The sequence below is a fragment of the Mycteria americana genome, chromosome 12, assembly GCF_035582795.1.
Source record: "Mycteria americana isolate JAX WOST 10 ecotype Jacksonville Zoo and Gardens chromosome 12, USCA_MyAme_1.0, whole genome shotgun sequence".
In the NCBI taxonomy this organism is placed as follows: domain Eukaryota; kingdom Metazoa; phylum Chordata; class Aves; order Ciconiiformes; family Ciconiidae; genus Mycteria; species Mycteria americana.
In genome coordinates this window covers 3,381,307-3,392,160 of record NC_134376.1, presented here as the reverse complement: position 1 = coordinate 3,392,160, position 10,854 = coordinate 3,381,307, and the positions used below count along the sequence as shown (strand labels likewise).

The 10,854-nt window shown below is 41.9% G+C and overlaps 1 protein-coding gene across 2 annotated transcripts in view; it reads left to right on the top strand.

The window, feature by feature from the left end:
• Positions 1 to 399: 399 nt before the first annotated feature.
• EPN2 (epsin 2) overlaps positions 400 to 10,854 on the top strand; it is a 47,393-nt gene continuing 36,938 nt past the window's right edge. For both annotated transcript variants that reach the window (XM_075515715.1, XM_075515714.1), the window contains exon 1: positions 400 to 564. The gene's annotated coding sequence lies outside the window, so the exon portion shown is untranslated. The remainder of the gene's footprint in view (positions 565 to 10,854) is intronic.

Here is a 10,854-nt window from a genome sequence, read left to right as displayed (position 1 = left end):
GCGAGGAGGGGGCTCCCCTCGGCTTCCCAAGCGTTTTCCTTCCCTCAGCTGTGGCAATGGGCCCGCGCAGGAGCCGGGCCCTCTCCCGGGGTGCTGCCCGGCGGCTGATCCTGCATTATTCCTCCCCGGCGCCTGCCCCTAACCCTCCTCGGCCGGGGAGGGCCGAGGGGGCGGCGGGCCTGTCTGTGAGGAGACCCGCCATGGCCGGCGGAGGCCGTGCTGGCAGCGGCGGGTGAGGAGGGAGGGGACGGCGCGCTGCCCCCTCGGCGGGCAGTGGCGGCGGGGCCGGGCCGCGCTGCGCTGCCCGGGCGGAGGCAGAGGCCGCTGTTCCCCCCCCCGCCCTTCTCCTCGCCGCGCCCGGGCCGGGGACGCGCCTCGGGGACGCGCGCGGCCGCCGGTTCCGCCTCCTCCACCGCCTCCCCCCGGCCGCCGCCATGTTGGATGGTGCGTGTGGGTGTCAAACCCAGCCAGAGGCGGCGGCGGCGGCCGGGCACCGGGACATCCCCTCCGCGCCTCCCGCGGCCCCTTCCCCGCTCCTCCCGCACCCTCCGCACGCAGCGCCAGGTCAGTCCGGGAGCCGCGGGGTGCTTGGGGCGGGACGGCCGGACGGCCGTGGAAGAGCCTCCCCCCGCCTTTCCCCTCAGCAGCGGGGTGCGGGGTGGGCGCGGGAAGGGCCCCCCGGGGCTCCGGGCCTCCCCGTGGGGAAGGAGCGGGCCCGCCGGCCGGCTGCGGGGCTGGGGCGGCGGCTGGGGGCCGCGGGGCCGGGGCAGGTGGGGTGGGGTGGGGCGGGGGTCGGCGGGGTTGGGGGGGGACGGACGGCGGGGCAGCCCCGGCGGGGGGCCGGGGTGGCCTTTGTTGTCTCCGTGGGGTGGGCAGCAACAGTTACTGCCCATCATGGCAGCCGGGCTGCGGGGCCGCGAGAGCAGGGAGCGCGCCTCCGGGACCCGCCGGGTCGGTGCTGCCGGGGGTGGGGGGGCACACGATGGCCCCGGCCCTTCGCCTCTCGGGGTGCGGGCTCCGTCCCGCTCGGGGCCTGCAGCCGCCGGAAGGGTTTTCGCCGCCGGCTGAAAGTTTGGGCCTGGCTTCCCGTGCCGGCCGATGGGGCCGGCCGCGTCCCTGGGAGCAACCTGGGCTGGGGCTGCGGGGGATGGCGGCGGCCTGCCCGGCGGGGGGGCTGCCCGGCAGCGGGCCGTGGCGGGGGCGGGTGGTTCGCCGTGTCCGTCACCTCGCCTCTGTGTTCCTAACCTTGGTGGTGGTGGTGGTGTGGGATTTATTTTTTCAGTAATATAGTCGCTTTGCGAGCTGTGTAGTAGTGCTTTTAATTATTTTAGGGGGTTTCTTTTTTATATATCTGTATTTTTTTTTTTTCAATCTCTACCTGCAGTACCTTTGATGCTACAGATTGGTCTTGGGTAGTCAGCATGCGGCGTTATATCAAGCATTATTGTTGTGGTGAAGCATATTGAAACAAGAATTATCACAGGCTACCCACAATGGAAGTTTCCTATTTTAAAGCCATAAGGCATATTGATAACGTTTGGTCTCAAGTTTTATTTGGCCAAGGGGTATGTAATGCTTCCCCCCTCCCCGTTCTTAAGTATGGCATCATCACTGATCTGAAAAGCTAAGTTATATGTAAAATTACATGAATTGGACCTGTTTGTTTCTTAATCTACTAAGGAAATATCCTGAGTTATATACGTTTGCATATATTTTCAACAGGAGGCCTAAAATACTTGTTCAGGTTGTTAAGGTGTGTTGCAGATGTGATGGACTGTCGAGACTGACTTTAGGAGTTCAAAATGCAAATCAGGCCACAAGATTAAGTTTTATTATTCTCTCCACTGAAATACATGCTTTATGGTAATATGAAACTCTTGCATAATTCCAGTGTGTTGCTGTGTTTTGTGTGAGACAAGGTCGTATAAAATTGGATTGTTAGGATGTAAAATATGGGATGTTAGAATGATTTTTGATTTAAAAGATATAAAATATTGTAGTGATATCTTCAGCAAAATACAGCTTATTTAGGAAACACTTCTAAATATGTTTGTCTTGGCTGATTGTCGGATATGTTACTTTCGAACAAACTTGTATATACTGTTTTATTGGAAAGAATCAAAACTTTTGATAAATTTTCTTGTATAAACTCGAGGTAATGGTAAACTAGCTAGATAGAGTTTCAGAGATAATCTTCCATATATTAAATATTTAACTATGTTATCAAAAATTATCAAGTACAAATTAACCATGAGTATGCATTCCTGAAGACGAATTCTGATAAGGCTGAATTGGCTGCAAGTTATACTTCAGGAAGTTTGACTTATGGGTGCTGATTGTAACTTCCTTGATGCCATAAAGTAACTATGTGACATCATCCTGCTGTGACAACAGTTCTGCTACACGGTAGCTTGACTTTTACATGCGCTGACAATGAAAACTAATATCTGCCTTTAAGAAATGAAATATAATGAGATACTAACAGGATGGAGCTCTCTCTTTAGAAAAAAAAAATAATTGACCTGTTCCCTAGGTAGGAGCTAAGTAGCGTTGGATAATATTTGGGCAAGAAAAGTCCTATTTGTGAGTTACCTGGTGGTCCTGTCCTAATAGGAGAAGAGGTATCCGAGACCTGGCTGTTGCGTAGCCTGGATGGTAACGTTCATGTTGTTTTTCACGTCCATTATTCCTACAGTCATTTTTAATGAATAGTTGACAAACATCTGATGTCCAGTGCAAGCAGTGCTGTATAATGCAATGAGCATAAATGAATTCAGCTTGTACTGACCGCATCATTATTTACATAACTGGTTAATCATGCTAATTTTGTTCCAGCTGTCAGCCATTTGATTGCTTTAAAACTTGGAGCTTTTAAGAAGCCTCAAATCTTGGATTGCTGCTGTGAAATGCCAAAAGCCTAATTTGTTACTTCATAAAAATGCTGATAGTCTTTCTTGATACAGAAATTGGTGTTTTGATTTTTTTTATTTGAGAGAGAAATCGTTAAATTATAATCTGTTTTAGGAGAAATATATTACAGTGTAATTATGATATTCATGATCTTGCTTTTCTAAGGTCTCGTACGTAGGATGGGGAAATGGCTATTGGTTTTGCCTGGTCTAGAAGAATATAAGTTATTCTAAAATCGTTATTTAATGACTGGTACTCAGGAAGCAACTTTCCAGTCTTCCAGTGCCATATTTGCAGAGCGCTAAATTGTCTCTGGGGATCTTGCTAATAGAAAATGAAAGGTGGCTGGTTTGTATGAATGTCTGTAATGTTCTTTTTCCACTTTGCCTTGCTCTGATCTGTGCAGGGAAAGTATCGAAACGTACTAGTATCCTGCTGTCTTAAGTGCTTCAAAGAACAGCAGGTTTTTTTGTGTATTTCAGTAGCCTGGCTGCTCATTAAGAAGGCATGAGACACCGTGGAGGAGAACAACATGTATGCTGTCCTCTAGAATAAAACCTGCTAGGTCTAATTGTAGGTCTGCTAGCATTGGTATACTTCAGTTTGGCTACATACTGGTATATGCTGAATAGCAGACCATAAAAAGTCACAGAATTAGTCAGTTTAGGTGGGGCTTTTACAGAATTGCTTTCCTATTCTTTTGGGGGGGTGGGGTGGGGTGGAATTTAGAATGCTTGTATGTCAGAATAAGTGAATTCAGAGACTGTAAGCTTCAGGATGAATCTAGAACTAGGTGGTTGTCGCAGTGGAGCTGCTTGGTGAGTGGTGCAGGAGTTGGAAAGCTACAGAAAAGCGGGTGCTGCTTATTTATAATTTTGCAAGTAACAGTTTTGTCTTTGGTTTTCAAATTTGGGATTCGGTTGATTTTATGACAGTGCTCCAAACTATTGATAAAAGGCGAAATAGTTGGATCAAACAGTTCTAAGGTGTGTTTTGTAGGTAACTAGAGGTTGTAGGCAGTTTTTAAGGAGAGAGTAGCTTAAATTACCCAGATTGAGTTCCTTCAAACTGTAGTATGTATGTTTGGAGTTACCACAAGAAGTTAAATGCATGTAAATATCTAATAGTGGAGTTTGTATGAATGATTATACTAAGTAGAAATTTAGTATGAAAGTATTTTGTGTTTGCTAGTTGCAATGTCACTGGCAACTGGAGATATTTACCAGAATTGGGTTTGTAATTTACTATTGTGCATTTTTATATGGGAATATGACTTTGAATCACTGTGTTTAGTGAAATGCTTTTCCTCTGTGTAGATAATTTTTTATCTCAATTTTTTTGGTAGTGTTACAAAAATTGAACTTAAAAATTGATCTCGGAACTAATGGCCTGTACCGCGTTAATTGTTAATAGTGTGTATATCTGTTTTCACGTCACCCAAGGCTGTAAACATAAATGCCTCTAACTGGTGCCTTGAATTTGCGTTCAAGGTCAGACGTGGTCTGTTCACACTGCCTATGCCTCGGCTTGCACACTGACTTGAAAAAGCCAGCTCTTTCCAGGTGGGGAAACATGAGTACGGAGCAGAGGAGAGCTCAGGCAGGAACAGGTCCCCACTGGCAGTGTAAGCGCAGCTGGCTCTAGCAGTGTGACTGGGTAAAACCAGTCCCAGCCCAGAATGGGACACGTCTCTGCGTTGGAGGCTCCCCTTATCTAAGTTTTATGGTGGAGGTGGCTGGGTAAAGTTTTAAAGAATCTCAAACTCGGTATGTTTCGTTGTCCTGATGCATAGAACTTATTTTCAAGTAATAGTTCTCCTTCCAGGGTTAGGAGTATAGCTCCCCGAGCTGCCTAAAGTAATTAGTTGAAATTTTCGCATGCGACCTCTGCAGTTTTCTTCCACATTGTTGACTGCTCCTGTCTTTCCTCCAAGTGCTGTTTTATTAATGTTGTCTACAGTTGCTGAGTCTTCTGTCATGTAACTGTGTAATAAATACTAAATGTACAAGGCATGAGAACTAGAAGAGTTTTGGAGAGTGACCCAGACAGGAGAACACCTGAATGCAATCTGGTTCTGTAGACATGGTACAAACCTGTCTTTTGTCTTTTAGACTTCTTTCTGTTTCCTCCTACTTTCTCGCCCTCATAATTACCTTGTACTTTGCACATGTATACATCTGTTTTAGTGCTTATTTGAATAGCAGTCCTGGTTCCTTGCTCCGGTCGGGTCACATACATGTTTCCTGTGGCTCGGATTTGATCACCTTTAGACCCAATGTTTTGGTGGATGTTCTTTTTCAATGGAAATTTCTGTTCTTATCCCTTATAGTAAAGTATTAATCTGTAAATCATTTGCTCTTTTATGCTTATAGTGCAGCACTTAATGAACAATACTTTTACAAATTAACTAATAATTTTTTTTTTTTTTTTTTAAGTTCAAAGCTGCTTATTAGTTTAACAACATGCCAGGCACCTTACCTAGAGATGTTTTATGTCTGTCCTTCAAGATAGAAATCAGAAGACTCACTTGCCTTGTTTGTTTTTCAGTGTAGCAGTAGTTATGGCCAATTTTTGAGCCTGTCGTTCTAGGAGTGACTACTTAAAGATAGACAGTGGAGTCTGTGGGTCATCACTAAAATGCCACATCTGTTTCTCTAGAGAAATTCAGCAACCAGACGTTGATTTAATCTCCCTGCAGTATAACCTTATAGAGACTTTCATGCAGTTCTGAAGATGTCACTTACATAATGTAATGTCTTCTAAAATCAAACCGCTCGTTTTCATTATTTAAAAAGCTGAAACCCAAGCAGAGCGAGCTCTGTACTTCTGTTTGTTGGGTCTGTTCTCTGTGGTTGAGTTTTGCCACTGAGAAATGGCTGTAGTATACGTTGTACCCGTGCTAGTTAAAAGTGTCAGCATGGGCGACAAAGGTGCTAATGATGTCAGGGATGTTCTTTTACAGTTTTTTCTTTGCTCGCTTTGAAATAATACTGATTTCTAGACTTAACATCAGTTCAGTAGTTTCTGAACCTTTACAAGGGCAATGGTCTTTTCATAGCTTTGCTAGAACAAAGACATTTTAAGAATCTTAATAGAGAATCGTATAATCTTATTACAACTGCTCCTGACTGTTTAAATCACTTCCTTCTACTTAAATAACAATCTGTCACCAGCTATTTCTTGATTGTAGTTTTTGTCAGATGCAATTTGTCTGCCTCCGTGTTTTTGTTATAATTTTTTTTTTCTGATTGTGCAACCCTTAGGTTGGCAAGCAATTTCTTTCTCAGTCTTCTGACTTCATTGGGACTAATTGCATGAGTAATTGCTCACTGGTGTAAGTGTTGTACAGCTCACAAATAAGACCTTTGTTTGTAGGACCTGATGGACAAAAACACTAAAATAAATGATATATACAGTTCTAATACTCCTTAGGGAGAGTCAAAACAAAGTATTTTTAAAGGCAACTTCCTCCCCTGAGATGCAGGCACGAAAGACTCCCTCAAACATCTTTCCTTGTAGGTACGAAATCTGTTCTCAAGTGGCAAGTTGTGTGTTGCTAACTGGGTGAACAGGCCCCAAGCAGCATTTTAGTTTTGTCATTCTCCTGATTTTTATTTATTTTTTTCTTCTAGCAGTGAGGATTTCTTCAGCCAAATCTGTTGACCCAGTTCCTGCTGCAACTGCCTTTCTACTAACTTGCAGCTCTGTTTGGACAGGGACGAGGCTTGTGACAACAGCAGTAAGGCATAGATGTTTGATCTAACCCTGAAATCAGCCAGAATTTAAGATCATAAATTAATCCTTATCCTTCAGTTCTAAATAGAATTATTTTAACGTGCCTGCCTGTTCTCTGATGGATGGTCAAGCAGAATGTACTCTGTCATGTGGTATATGTAAAGGAAAGCACTTGAATTATTATTTGAAAAACAGGAATTTAATGTTTTTAATTATTCAGTTAGCTAATTAATCAGTGAAACACCCTACCATTTTGTGACATTGCTAAGAGTGTGACTAGTAATGTCTGTTTAGAGAGAGATCTGAGTTGTGCATTTCCAGCAGGATTCAGACACAGGGAAGATCCGGTGAATCTTTAAAATTCCCCTGCCCAGGTATTTAATTATTTGATAAAAACCTCTTTCTGTAATGACCATTTGAAAGCATAAGACTTGCATCTGTTCTGTTATCTAATGAAATACTCGCCTTCTGCACCCATACTGACTTACTGCATGGTTTTATGATTGCTTCTTGTAATACAATGCTTCTTGCAGTGATTTTCTTTTTTTTTTAAGGGCTTGGAATGCTTATTACTGATGAGAAGTGTTACTATTTTTTTTCTGCTGTTGTTGAGCAGAGTTCATTAAGTTAAACTTTGTCTATCAATTTAGGAGAGTGTTTCTCAGAAAGTAAAGATAATGCCTGTGTTGGAATGTTTTTAGATAAATAGCATAGGTGACACCAAGTACTTTTCTTAGAAGTATGCAAATGCAGATCAGAAATTAATATTTAATATTATAATTGTAGTTTTTGAGAATCTCTACAACTTTCTTATGTATATTTTTAAAGCAGAAATTTCTACGTGCTACTTGGAAGAACAGGAAGACTGTCATTGCACCGGACTATAATTATGCAGCCCATGTTTTTTATACTTTTTCAGCAAAGCAACTGCTTTCTGAAGATTTTAAGATTGGTACCTGGGTGACTCCTCTGAAAAATACTTGTGTTTATGTTTACTGTTTCTCTCGGGAAGATTTAATAAGGAAGTAAAATACAGGAATGTTTATAATCGGTTTTACTTGGCTTTCAGAATTCTTAAATTTTAGAGAAGCTAAAGTATAAAAGCTTGTGTGACAGCAAAATCACTTTTAAACTGTTTTATTGCAGAGAAGCACCGAGGGATATCATCAAAGGATGTGAGGGTTTTTTTAGTCTGCAAAACTGCTTAAGTGTTGCATTTAAAATTTACAAATCGCTGACCCCTTTGTGAAACACAGAGACAGAATGAAATGTCTGGCCTTTTTTTACGTTTGACTACCTAGTGAATAATCTCCTTTTGCCTAGCCTGCTGGTTTAAGCACACTGAGTAGTATAATTGACATTTTGGTGTCTATCTGCCAACTAATAGTGTCTGTGTATATTTAATTTCACAATAATATGAACATGTGATGCCTCCAAGAGTATTTATGTCGGCTTTAAAAGACAGAACATGTTATATCACTGAAGATGTGTAATACTGGGGAGTGCTCTGTGTGGTGGGAACTCTCTGCTTACATTGCAGGCAGCTGAAATATTGAAGAGGTGAAGAACAGCAGGATAGTTTTATAGGTTGTCTTCATTATCCTGTTTTTAATATGCTTTATGAGGGATTTTCTGTTCTGCAGTTTATGGTCTAGATCAAGAAAAGTATGTAAGCATATACTTCACTTTGAACATGTGAGGGATCTGTTGGTCTGGGACTGGCCATTTCCTTATAGTCAATGCCGAACACAGCCCATGATTTTTTAGTAGTTAGCTTTCCAGGTGTAAATGCAAGAAATGTGCTTGAACATCCTGAATGCAGAAATATTTTTGTTATGTATGTGCTGGCACAAAATTGTGTCTGGATGCCTTGGGACGGAGCCAGATTTTTAATCTTTTTTTTTTTTTTTTTTTGGTCAGCTTGGGTAGTGTATATAATACTATAGTGCCTTTTCCTGTCCCTGGAAATGCTGATTGTTCGTTTTATTTTAAGAAGGGATTTCTTTTTCTTATTCAGAATAAAAATAAACTTTCAAGGAGGAGGAAAGTCTGTGCTTGTTTCCCCCCTGCCTTTTTTTTTTTCTTTTTTTAGTTTATGCTTTGTAGAAAGGCCTGAAATATGCCATCAAAACTTTGTCTCTCTTGTCTCACAGATTCAAAGTTTAAAAATTGAGCAGTGGAAGGTGGGTAGGGGTCTTGAGGTAGCGGGAGTAAGAGAAGGGGAGAAACACGTCGGTGTAAGTTGCCTTGGTACGAGCACAATGTGCTCACAGTAGAGCTTTTACCAGGTCACAGGAGTGGTAAATTACATATATATGCGTGTTTGTGTCTGTGTAGATGCATGTATATAAAAATCAGAGCTTTAGCTGATGAAATCGATAATGGTCATGCCGTTGGTACAGGCAAAGCTTTACAGTTAAAAACACATTCAGTGCCTATCAAATGTGTGAAACGGATGTGTCTTTAAATGCCACGAGGCTCATGCTTCCCTGAAGACAGAGTAGTCTTTTGTCAGAACTCCTATTTTAACTATTTTAATAAAATATGGTGACTTTTGCATTTTCTCTTTTCATGGGAAACCAGAGTAAAAGAGAATTAAGCCCCGCCTGCTGCTTGCATGCTAAACAGATGCAAATAAGAGCCCCCTCCCTCCTGGTTGCATCCTTTCTCCTCATGGGTTTCTACACTGTTTTGATTAAAGCGGTTCTGTTGCCAACTCCCAGCCCAGAGGGCAGGTGAGAGGAAAAAAATCCCTGATTACAGCTCAGTGATTAACATATCTTTTTGAGTTTGTAATGTCATCATTTCACAGAAAACAAAGTTCCAGGAGCTTCGCAGGGTATAGGGCTGTCAGAAAGGCAAACATCAAAGTGGAAAGAAAAGAGGAGTTTATTTAAAATATAGTAGAAAGACTTAAAACATTCATGCTAACCTATGAGAGCTATTAAAAATTTAAAAAAGCCTTTGAAGCTAAGCATTAAAGATTTAATAGTGTTAATTGAATTAAGCCGTGGGAGTTAAGGATATGTAGACACATGTGTAAGTGTATGTATTCTAAGACATTATCTATATTAAGGAAGCTAAGTTGAATAAATTGTACTCGGCTTATAAAGGCTACCTTAACAAAAACCTTTTTATTCTTGGACTTAATTAGAGTAGTTACCATTATAACTGAAAGTGTAAACAAAAGTGCAATGTACTTACTATCATTTTTAAAACTGCAGTGAAGCAGAGACGACCAGACTTGGCATACCCGAACAAGGCAAAACAAAGTAGTTTCTAATCTACACTTTAAGGATAATTTTGTTTCTTTATATTATTAAGTCTGATTTTAAATTTTTTTTAAAGAATGAAATACCTTTTCCTTTTGCTGTTATGAGAACAATAACTTAATACCATTGTACTGCATAGTATGGTTTCTTCCCTCCCTTTTACCCTGTGATACTCTGCCTGTAGTCCCAGCCACAGGTGTGGGCTTTTTTTGGTAGTTACACTTTCATGTTAGTTCATAATGTATTTTCTCTTAAGACTGACTGATTTTGGTAGTTTTTAGTTTTTCTTATGTTTAGAACTTTTCACTGTTAGGAAGACTTCTTGCTGGAGGAAGAAGATGGTCCCTCCATAGCTTTGTAAATAGATAAGAAAGAAAAAAAAAATCAGAGTCAAGTCTGTGGCACCGTAATGATTGCAGTAGTAGCCTGGTGTTGAGGGAACAATGTGTGGCGTTTTTTTTTTGTTTTTTGTTTTTTTTCATTGCAAATTGAAAACTCAATTTAAGACTTAACATATTTGACTTGAATGTTAACAAGCAGGGAAAAGCCAGGTCCTTATGTTGTTTGCAGAAAAATGAGCAATGAAAGCTTCTTGCAAGCGTGCAGGTGGCTTGGCAAAGGAAGCTGCTGTCCAGAGGGGAGCAACATCAGGCAAGATTTGATGGGCATGCAAATACTGGTGTGTAGAGACACTACCAACCTCGTCAAGAGGGATAACAGAATTGAGGGTGATCTTAATACATTCATTTTTCCTCCTTCAGGAAGATGGTTGCTGACAGTGTAAGGCGGGTTGTTTGAGCTCTTCTTGCTCCAAATGTAGTTACTAAATGATTCAGCATGATACTGTACCCACGCATTTTAGCAATATTGATGAATTCATTACCCTTCTGTTAGCTGATGGATGTTAATGGGCTAGAATTTCTTCTGTGCATTTGGA